Consider the following 11,483-nt stretch of genomic DNA (forward strand, 5'->3'; position numbering starts at 1 on the left):
TATGCTGTGATACAGCTGGATTAATGCTAATTTAATGGGGTTTGTGTGGACATGGATTTTCTGCTTGGTATTAAGTCTGACAGTGTTATGTGGTTAACATAACTCTCAACTGTAGTGCTATCTGCAGAATGGCCAGAAGTTTGACTCCTATGTTTGGTCTGTCCGTCAGATAGTTTTTGTCCTTGGCAAACCATTAGCATACTCTGGGGATTGCAGTCAGTACTTGCTAACATCCATTTGTGTGTCTGACTTCATATCCATGAGAATGGATGTATTAAAACAAACCCTGTAACACCAGCAACTTTTTCCATTTATAGCAGAGATATTTCAAATGTGCCCTTGTTTTTGGGCCTCTGTTTCCCAATTTTGTCAGGCTTTGTCCAGATGTCATGCAGTAAGAGTTTGATAGGTATGGTATGTCATTATTTAGTGCCTTCATTCCTGATATCATCCTAGTGAGGTAGCAGAATGCCAGGCATGTTATGAGGTAGAGGCCATATATATGAGAACAAAGCTTGGATATTCTATGAGAATCTGTGCAGTTGAGAGGTCTGTGTATGTCTGGCAATTGTTAATGGACTATCAGGATTGTGTAGCAGTGTAGTGTGCAAATGTTATTTGGGCTGTGTAGGGAGGGGGTAGACTTAAGTGTCATGGCTCCTTTTCTATCTGAATATGCATGCTGCTCCAGTTTCTGGTGGTCTATCAGCTGTATATGTTTGTAGGGGCAGACTGAGACATGCCCCGTACCACCTCAGGCTTCCTACTACACTGTGAATTGGGCCAGTATTTGTAGGGGTAGTGTGTGAGTGGCAAATATGATATTTTTGGTCACACAGTAATTGTACTCTACAGTTCATTTGGCTTACCAGTATGCCACTGTGACTGTGGTGAAATTGGTTGTAGGTATGCACTTTCACACTGGTGTCTGTTTCTCACTACTGTTGCATCCCTGTAGTGCACAATTTATCTGCAAATGCATGTGTAATTCCTCATAGCTGATTTGGGGTAGTGTTGTGTTAGTCTGACTGTATTTTGGACTGTACATGGTGACATGCTTAGCAGCTCAGTGTGGTTTCCCTAATGCCATGTTATGTCCAGATGTGTATGATGTCTGGTTGTCTCACTCATATCTTTGCTTTGGTCCCCATAACTGTTGTATATTGTGACACATCAGTGGGATGATGTGAGGATGTCAGTCACTAATGAGAAGCAATTGAGTCTTGGACTTGTACTATTTCAGTCAATCTATGTTAATACAGACAGCGTTACTGCAGGATTTTCAGATATGTCCCTGTGTTCATGGTTTTCTCCCCCCACTTTGTCAGGCTTGGTCCAAATTCATTGCACTAAGGGGTTCTGAGCATACCTGTCAACTGGCTGGATTGTTTCAGAATGTCCAGGTTTATTGCTCATATTTTCAGTCTGTTCCACAAATAATTTGTATTTCTCTGGTAAATCACTGTGATGATCTGAGGAATCCTGTCAGTAAATGATGACATACATTTCAGTGTCAGACCTCATATTCTTCAGAAAATATATGCTGAAACAAACCCTGTTGCTCTTTCAACTGTCTATGTTTCTAATGGCAGTATATAAAGTACATCCCTATGTTTGGCCCATTGTTGTCCCCCATTTTGACAGCCTTTGCCCAGATAACTTGCAGTAAGAGGTTGAGAGGTATGGTTCTAAGGCATGACTGTACTACATGTTATGTACATATATATATATATATATACATACACACGCACACACACCTGCACCCAGGTGGTGCAGGGCCTGCAGAAAATGAAGTTCCTGAGTGGGTCCCAGACATGCTGGGGCCTGGTACCATGGCCAGATGGGGTGGGATAGGTGGATCTGCTGGAATTGGCCTTCCCAAACATGCTATGGTGTTGAGGTTTTCCAAGATACATTGGTTAGTCATAAACAAAACATTTCAAGATTAGTTTTCAAAGCATGTATGGGTCTTCAAATTCACACAAAACAACAGTTGTGAAACAGCTGCATAGTAAACAGAACACAAGCATAACTGGAACAACAGTAAGCATTGAAACAGCATGCCAGTAACAATGATGGCAACAGGCTGCCAACAATGGTATTTGAATAAGGTAAGTTAACATGCAGCCAATTAATTATATGAACAATAATGAGATACATGTCCAAACATTAGGTTTAGTAAAAACATACCCGTAGTATTTGACTAATAATTAGTGATGCAGATGAGGGGTGGGGGGAGAGACAGAAAGCACATTAACAACTGCATAGGCTTATATTTGTACAACAGTACTGCTCAGTAGTGTACAGGAGAGGTCTGCCCTCACTTTACATCTACCTATGACATACCCATATTTGTGAGGTGGGCCATGTAGATGGCCTTCCATACAATGGTGCCCACATGGTGGGAAACTGTCAGATTGCTACCAACCTCAGTGCACAAGTTGCCTCACACCTGATTGCATGCTGAGTGCATTATTACTGTCATACTTAGTGTGGCTGACGTGTCACAGGAGGGGGACTGATGCCTCTCCTGGCATTCTGTATGTAGTAATGCTTCTTGTACCAGTCAGTGAGTGCCTCTTGGGTGATGATCACATCAGTAGTGGAATGTAAGACAGTGGGAAGTTTGCAGGCATCCGTACACCTGGTCAGCCACAACCACTGCTTTTGTCCAGTACCTCAAATACATATATCTCAAACAGTAGAGGCCCCCAGACCAATCCTCGGGGTACACTGTTGTGGATGAACTGCTATTAGAGGTGGGTTCTACTACTTTGACTGAGCAGGGACTATTGCTGGGCCAGTTAGCTACCCATCTGCTAACCTACAGGTTGGTGCCTAGCTGTGTAGGTGTATGTATCCTTTCCACCTGGGGATTAGTGTGAGAGGAGTAGGCTTGGTGAAGGTAGGCATTGTTCACCATCCTCCCCTCATCCCTGTATTTGTTGAGCACTGGAGAAAGTTTGATCAGGTTTAACAGGCCTGATCTCCCTCTGACAATACCATGGTGTGTGGGCCCAGGCATTTTGATGTTGCCGATGTCCTGTTCATAATTTGCTTGATATTGCCTTCTATGCCCTTGCAGACCAGGCTAGTTAGGCTGATGTGCATAATATTGGCTGGGTTGGTGGATGTCTCTGCCTTTGTGTACAGCGATGACAGTGTCTGTCCTCTGTGCAGATGGGATGACACCGGTGCTTAGGCTGTGGTTGACTACAGTGTGGAATGGATGTGAGGGCCCATGCCTGTGTTCATGTGGGATGCAGCCAGGGATGATATCATGCCTATGGAGACCTCTGTGTGTTGCCTTTGAAAAGGCATTACGAACCTGCTTCCTGATAATGAGGGGAGGGGGTCAGGTATTGCACATGCCCATCTGTACCACTGGGGGACAGGATGGTGGTGTTTACTCTTCACCTGTCTGCAGCCGGTTACCTATATCTATACCATATGTGCATGTAGTGTTACTGACCACCACTACAAAGCAGATTTGCGTGTTGCCTCTGTAACTGCAGACGTGTGGAAGGCCTAGTGATTTGCCTTGTGGAATGTGTCCAATTTGCACTCAGACAGCCTTAGGGTACATCACCTGTGCCCTTATTTGCTTGTGCAGACCAAGGTGGCATTGCTTCCAGTGAGGCACCTGTTCCTTCTAGGCCTGTCCAGCAATTGTTTACACAAATTATGGTATGTGTGTATTGTCGCTGTCCACCTCAGGCATTTACCCTACTTTGAGGGAGATGATGTTGTCCTGCCAGGTACAGCTGAGTCCATACAGCTATGTAGGTGCCCACATAGTATTGTGGTGTGGGCCTGGACACTGCTGCCAGTTCCAACAAATGGGATGTTGGCTGTACAGCTACTTCCACCTGCTCTGAGGAGATTTATACTAATATGTGCACAGTTCTTTCTGTTTGACACTGTAAAGGGGGGGGGGATGGTGACCTGAACAGTGATGGCGATGTGGTCAGATATTACCAAGGGGGATGGCACTGTAGGAGTGCTTCAATGGCTACTTATGTTTGTTATGACCAGGTACATGAGATTCCCACCAGCCATAGGGGTGTTGACCAGCTGATCCACTGCATAGCCTTTGACAATGCCAAGGACTCTATGTGCATTTATGTTCAGGTGGCATAGGTCAGGCACACTATGGTTGGGTACTTGAAGTTGCCTAGGAGCAGGGTAGATGATTGTATACTGACAGATTAAAGCAGGTCTCAATAGGTGTGGTGGGTGTCCATAGTCATGGTTGGAGGCCTGTAGCTAGCTATGATTTGAGTAGGAGTTTTATCAGCTGTTAACTGCACTCAATATGCCACCTGTGCATCATACTGTATGGACAGCCTGTAGGTGTGTATGTATATGGTAATGCTCAACACTCCACCTCCTGTGGCTTTGTGGGCCTCCATTTGGTGTCCAAACATATGATGGGATGAGTGACCTGGGAAGTTTGGTGTGTGATCCACAGCTAGAGAACAGGTGTCAGTGACTGCATGGATGTCAGCATCCTACAGGACAAGGTATGCTTGCATTGACATGGGTTTCATAGTGAGATACCTAGCTCCTCTTAGAGCAAGACATCTGCACAAATGCACACATCATTCATGGGCAAAACCCAGTAAATAGTGTCACTTTATGAATCTCTAGCTGAAACAGTTGCCAGCAAAGACGGTGTTACATTCTCAGGTGTACTCTGCAGGATATGACATCTGACAATGAAATATATGCTAATTTGTTATGACTTCAGTCATTAATGGGTTTCCAGTGATGTGCCAGACAATACACAACTGTCCGAGGCATTGACTACAAATATGAGGCAGACATGTACATCTCTTACATTTGTAAGACAAGCATACACATATATATATATATATATATACACATATATATATATATATATATATATATATATATATATATATATATATATATATATATATATCAGAGTAGCATTCACAGATGACATATGAATAATTACAACATCAAAGGTAGCTGGCCTACCAGTGACACACACAGTATTGGACAACAGAAACTCTATGCATAGTCATACATGAGCTGACCTTTGCTGGGGTGACTCAGGGCCAGAGATGTGCTCTGTCAATGCAGGCAGGGCAAGCAGAAATGGCCATAGGTACTGGACAGCACCATGTGAGTCCAGCAGGTTTGTCGCAGCCTAGTGTTTAATGTCCCAGTTGACATAATTGCATCCTCCCTTCTGCATGCCATTACAAGCTTACATGATTGACATACATGTTATAGTGCGCAGGGGTTTCCTCACAACAATGCAAATGTTTAAATTTGTGTAGTCACAGTCTGTCTTTGTGTGGATGGGTTGAGACCTGTGTTCCATAGGCAGCAGCTTGCCTTTTGTAGGTATTGCTCATGAGCAGGTGATTGCCTGTGCACCAATCGGTGTCTCCCGCTTGCATCCAGAGCAACTGTGTTTTCTTTCCATTCGCCAATGCCATAGCAACACAGTGCTATGTGCCTTGCCTCTTTTCCTTGCCTGTGTGAAAGACAATATGGAGGTGTGGGGGATACAGCTTCACAGACAGTAGGTGGGAATATCTCTCAGGAGAGGACATGTGTTGACAGCCCAGCAACATGGGGAAACAACGTTCCAGAATTGGGTACAGATTGTAAGCCAGTAGTGCAGTTATACACATAGACGGTAGCTAGTTTAACAGGGTTCATCTGGACATGTATTTTCTGTGTGACATGACATCTGATAGTAATATGTCTCTGACATACCTCTCAACTGTCCTCATGTCCACAGACTGCCCAGAGGTTTGCCTGTGATGTTTGGTCTGTTCCTCAGACAACATCTGTTTTTGTGGAATAAGTAGGATAACATGAGGATTGTAGTCAGTAACTGTTGACATCCATTGGTGTTTCAGACATCATATCCTTTAGGGATGATGTGTTACAACAAAGCCTGTGACACTGGCAACTGTTGAAGTTTGTAACACTATTATGTGAGATATATCCCTCTTTTTGGACCCTGTCCCCCAAATATGTCATGCTTTGTCCAAATGTCTTGCAGTAAGAGGGACAGAGGTATGTGATATCATTATTTAGTGACTGCACTCAAAGTATCATCCCATTGACTTAGCAGACTCCTGGAAGTGGTATGTGGCAGTGGCCATTAATATGGTCTAACACCCTGGACATTCTGTGGAAATCTGTACATATGAGAGTTATGTATGTCTGGCCATTGTGAAGTGACTGCCAAGATTGTGTAGTAGTAGTGTTGTTGTGTGTAGATGTTTATTTGGCTGAGTAGGGAGAGTAGCAGATTGTCACAGATCTTTTTTCTATCTGTGCATGCTGCTAAGGCTGCTGATGGTCTATCAGGTGTGTATGTCTGTAGGGGTAGACTGAGGAATGTCCTGTAACACCTCAGGATTCTCAGGACACTGTGAATTGGGCCAGTATATGTCACTGTAGTGTGTGACTGGGAATCAGGATATGTTCGTTCAAACAGTCATTCTACTCTAGAGTTCATTTGGGGTACTGGTATGTTGTTGTGACTATGGTGCAAATGGTTCTGGGTGGACATTTATACACCACTATCTGATTTTCTGTATAGTTCCATCCTTGTAGTGCATGAAATATTTGGATATACCTGGGTAATTGCCCAGAGCTGATTTGGGTTAGTGTTGTGTTGGTCTTCCTGTGGTTCAGAAGGTGCTGGGTGACATGGTTGGCAGCTGTCATGGGTTTTTCCATTCTGTTACATGACTGTGGTCATACCTCTCCACTGTCCAGATGTCTAGACACTGTACAGATGTGTGGCCCATATGTTTTGTCTGTTGGCCATGACAGTTGTGGGTTTCTAAGAAATCACTGGGATGATGTGAGTATTGACAGCATTAAATAATGGCATTCATTTGTGTTTCAGACCTGGAATCTATCTGGCATTGTATGTTAAAGCAAACCATGCCACTCTAGCAGAATTCTATGCATATGACAGCCATGTTTCAAAGATGTCACTGTTGTTTGCCCTTTATCCCCCTCCCCCTCCCATTTGTCAGGATTTTTGAAGATATGTTGCAGTAAGAGGTTGTCATCTGTCTATATATACATGTATGAATAAAAAAAAAAAAAAAAAAAATATATATATATATATATATATATATATATATATATATATATATATATATATATATATATATATATAAAACAATACTACGGATATATAATTGCCCCTTATGTTGAATTCTACAGCTCAGATAGTGTGGAGGTATGTTGCTGTGATTGCTGTGCAGAGGGTCCTGGGTGCCAGGCTTAGAAGTGATTTCTTTTTTCATTAATACTAAATGATCAGAATGAATGATATGTTTGTAAAAGCATTATAGATTCCCACACCTCAGATTGTGTAGTGGTATGTTGCTGTGATTGTATTGCATAGTATCCTGGGTTTGAGACTTAGCAGGGCTGATTATTTTGTTGCCGGGCAGAACAAAGACTGATGGAGTTAGAGTGATTTAAGGCATTTTTAAGCCATTGTAAGCAGGTTTGCATGGTTTTGTGCTAAGCTAAGCAATGCTAACATGCAGTTAAGCCCTGTTATCTTCACTTATCACTGCTTATTCACACTTACATCAATGCTACTTTTCTTTAAAGAAAAGAAAAAAGGGTGATAGGAAAGTGGTGAAATGGGCACAATCAGAGGGTAAAACATTATGAAAAGCAGCTAGGGATGTGAAGGACGGGTGTAGAAAAGGACCATAGTTCTACATTTCTTCGGAAGCAACAGCTGTGAATCAATTGCGCACAATTTGGAATTTACAGCCTCAAACTCAACAGGGAGGGGTGTTGGCAACAGACATTTGCAGAGTTAATCTTTGGGTTGATTGATTACTTTCACTGTACATGGGGGTGAAATGTAGATGGGACAATGTTTTTTTTGTCAGACAGATGCCCTTTTTATTTTTTAAGGTGAGAGTGGGATATTGAAGAATGGCTGTATGTATGTATGTTTGGGTTGGGTGGGATAGGTTGCATTTGCAGACAGACAAGACAGCAGACAGGTGTGGTATATGACACATGAGGAGGAAAAACACCTTTGACGGAGAGGTTGGTTGGGAATCCGAAGGCCATGAGCTCCCAAATGGATACAGTGGGACTGATGTCTCCACCAATGGGCAGTCACCACTGCTCCTTCATGGCCCAGAACATGGCTGTGCTGGGGGCTGGACAAGATGGGTGGCCTGCCCCTCGAGGTGTGTCAGGCAGCTCTCAATCTGGTGCAGCTGCCCTCCCAACTCTGCTCGAATGGCGCTGCACACCAAACCCTGCAACTGACTGCGGGTGACAAGCTACTGTCCGAGGCCACTCCCAAGGGGAAAAGGGGCCTGTCCCCTAAGGCGGTTCCACCCAAAGGTGGTGCAGGACCAGCAAACAAGAAAGTCCCAGGTTGGGTGCCAGACGTGCTGGGGTCTGGTGCCATGGCCAGATGAGGAAGAACAGGCAGATCCTCTTGGATCTGCCTTTCCAAAGATGCTATGGTGTCAAGGTTTTAAAAACTATATGTCGGTTAGTCATGAACGACACATTTCAAGATTAGTTATAACAGCATGCATGGGTGTTCCAATTAACCCCATAAAACAGATGTGAAACAGTTGCATAGCAAAAGAAACACATGCATAAATGGAACAACAGTATGCATCGTAACAGCATGCTAGTAACATTAATGGCAACAGGCCACCAACAATGGTATTTGAACAAGGTATGTTAACATGCAACCAATCACATATATGAACAATAATAGAACATAAGTCCCACCATTAGGTTTGAAGAAAAACATATCCATAGTATATGAATTATAGCATTGTGATCCAGATGAGGGGTGGGGGGAGAGACAAAGTCCAATAACAACTGCTTATGCTTCTATTTTCCACAACAGTACGCTCAGTACTCTGAGTCTCTCCTCACTTTACATCTGCCTATGGCCCATAGATTCTGTAGCACAAACATATCTTTTAAACTGTCAACCTGGAATGGTATGGGGAAATTGTGACAACTCTGGGTGCATGACTAGAGGGGACTCGTACAAGTCAAGGTTACATATCTGGTACAGGAGGGGTATTGTGAACTGCTGTAATGTGTGTGTACTACTGGCATACTTCAACTGGTTTCCTATCTGTGTCCAGAGTTATTGGCAGAAGTGACCACTAGCCACGACAGCATGACACTTGAGAGACATGCATCAGGAAGAGTGCATGTTGTATGTACCTATCCTGCTGTCATGTACAGGCATGTGGTGAGACAGTTGAACAGTTCTACACAATTTATTAGTATACCCTTCATACAGCTACTACCAAAATTTCCTTACCTGTAAAACCTGTGAAGAAAATATCTGTTAACACTACCTGACTGGTTTTACATTTATTCCTGATTCCTTCTGTGTAGAAATGCACACATCTTAGTACCACTCCGTGGATTCAAACCATGTCTGGGTGTGCAAAATTTACATCTAAGCTATTTCACATCACACTGAGCTACTGGGAAACTTCTATTTTTGTTTCACTGGTTTCTACCTAATAGTCTTTTGTTTAGACAGTCTGAACTTGTAATCCTGTGATGCATGCATGACAAATAGTTATTGTAGTGTGCATTAATACTTTGGATTACTACAATCTGGAAAGCAAAGGTTAACACAAGGCAATGCTGGTTGGAACACACTTTGAAACTTTACACATTGCTATTCAGAGTTCAAAGCTTAGTGCAGTATATATTTCACATTTCAAGTTATATCTTGTTTTACAGCTCCACCATCTAAAGTTTTTCTTAACAGCTGGTTCACAAAACAGTCTCAGTTAATGTATGCTGTCACAGCCATATTTACTGTGAAGAACCTGTATGCATTCTATATGTCTACACCAACATACTAGAATAAACACAATAGTTTTTTGTAGGGATCTTTATTACACATCAATATTAGTCGGTCAAACTTTTTTATTTATTCAGTTCACACAGTAACAGTATACCTACTAGCAATAAACAATGTACTCCTCCTCAGATATTTGAACAATATACTGCAAAATAGCCACAAAAAGCAAAAATGCACAGGAACAGGTGAAAGGTGCGGTACAAGAAACTGTGTAAACTTGAAGTAAAAAAACAAGTACTGAACCAGCACTGATGGGCAAAAACCTCTGTTTATTAAACAAAATAGAAATGGTTTTGCTTTCTTTTTAAACTCATGTCTTTCTATTTGTTTATTAGATTGAAGAAGTGATAGTGTCATAGTGAAAGCACTCACTGTTTATTACTTTCTGTTTTGTTTAATAAACAGAGGTTTTTGCCCAGCATTGTTGGTTCGGTATTTTTTTTTACTTCAAGCATACAGCAAGATAGATTTGTACTCAACAGCCTATTGGCACAGGCTCAGCAGTCTATTGGCATTGGCGTCTGCATTATTAGCCCTCTCTGCTGCAGCTGTAAGGGAGAAAAACAAACATTATGCATACCCATCTCATTCTCAGGCTATTATTTGCTACAAACTACTTGATATTGATACTTACTACTGGAGCATTCTGTTCCCATGCATCTTGGATCCACTGGGCCAAGAGCTCCCCCTTCGTCCACTTTTGGTCAGCATAGTGGTGCCGTACATGCTCACTAGTCCAGGGGATGCCAGTAGCACTGGTGAAATCACACACAAGATGGTCCCAGTCCTCTGCTTTGTATTGTGAGCCCTGGTACTGGCCCTGCAGCAGTCTCTCCTCATGGTTTACAACAAGGAGTCTAGCCATGACCCTGGTCTGCTGAATGCTCCAGCGCTGCATCTGAAAGCACACTCTTTCACCTACACCATCCATAGAACCTGCACAGATGAACTATAACAGATTCTGGCTGTATTCCCACCTGTATCAATTAAATAAGGCGCTATTCCCACCCTTTGCCATCATTGAACCATTTTGAACATGTTAAGCTCTGCTAAGCTGAGGTGAACAGTCCTTAAAGGGGTAATTGCTGAGCACTGCTTAACAGTACGCAAATCTGCTTAGCTGAGCTACCTGCTGCTTCACATTCACACCTAAGCAATGCTTAAACATGGTAAGCTTAACATAGCTAAGCATTGCTAACCATTGCTCAGTTTTCATTTTTAGAAAATATCAGAATAATGACTTAATTTACTCCGAGGGATGTCATGTAAAGCAAATCATATACACTATGTGCTTTCATTACATTAGCAAGGGGTGTGACTATACTGTTTGGGACACTTGTTTATACATGGGTAGTTTCACATGTTATATGCACTAACACTTCCATTTTACACCAGCTACACTACCCTGGTTGACAAAACCCAGTTACTACATAATTTAAGTTGAAAATAATAATTTTACCACTGCTTTCCCATATAAAAATCACTTGCCTGTCTTGGTACTCAAAACATGAACACCTGCATGTAAAGCCAGGACTCTAACCACTATACTATCTCGGTTTTGGAATTTCTGCTTTATATGTTTATT

Source organism: Protopterus annectens, chromosome 7.part0 (assembly GCF_019279795.1).
Source record: "Protopterus annectens isolate FY-2018-M chromosome 7.part0, PAN1.0, whole genome shotgun sequence".
Taxonomy (NCBI): domain Eukaryota; kingdom Metazoa; phylum Chordata; order Ceratodontiformes; family Protopteridae; genus Protopterus; species Protopterus annectens.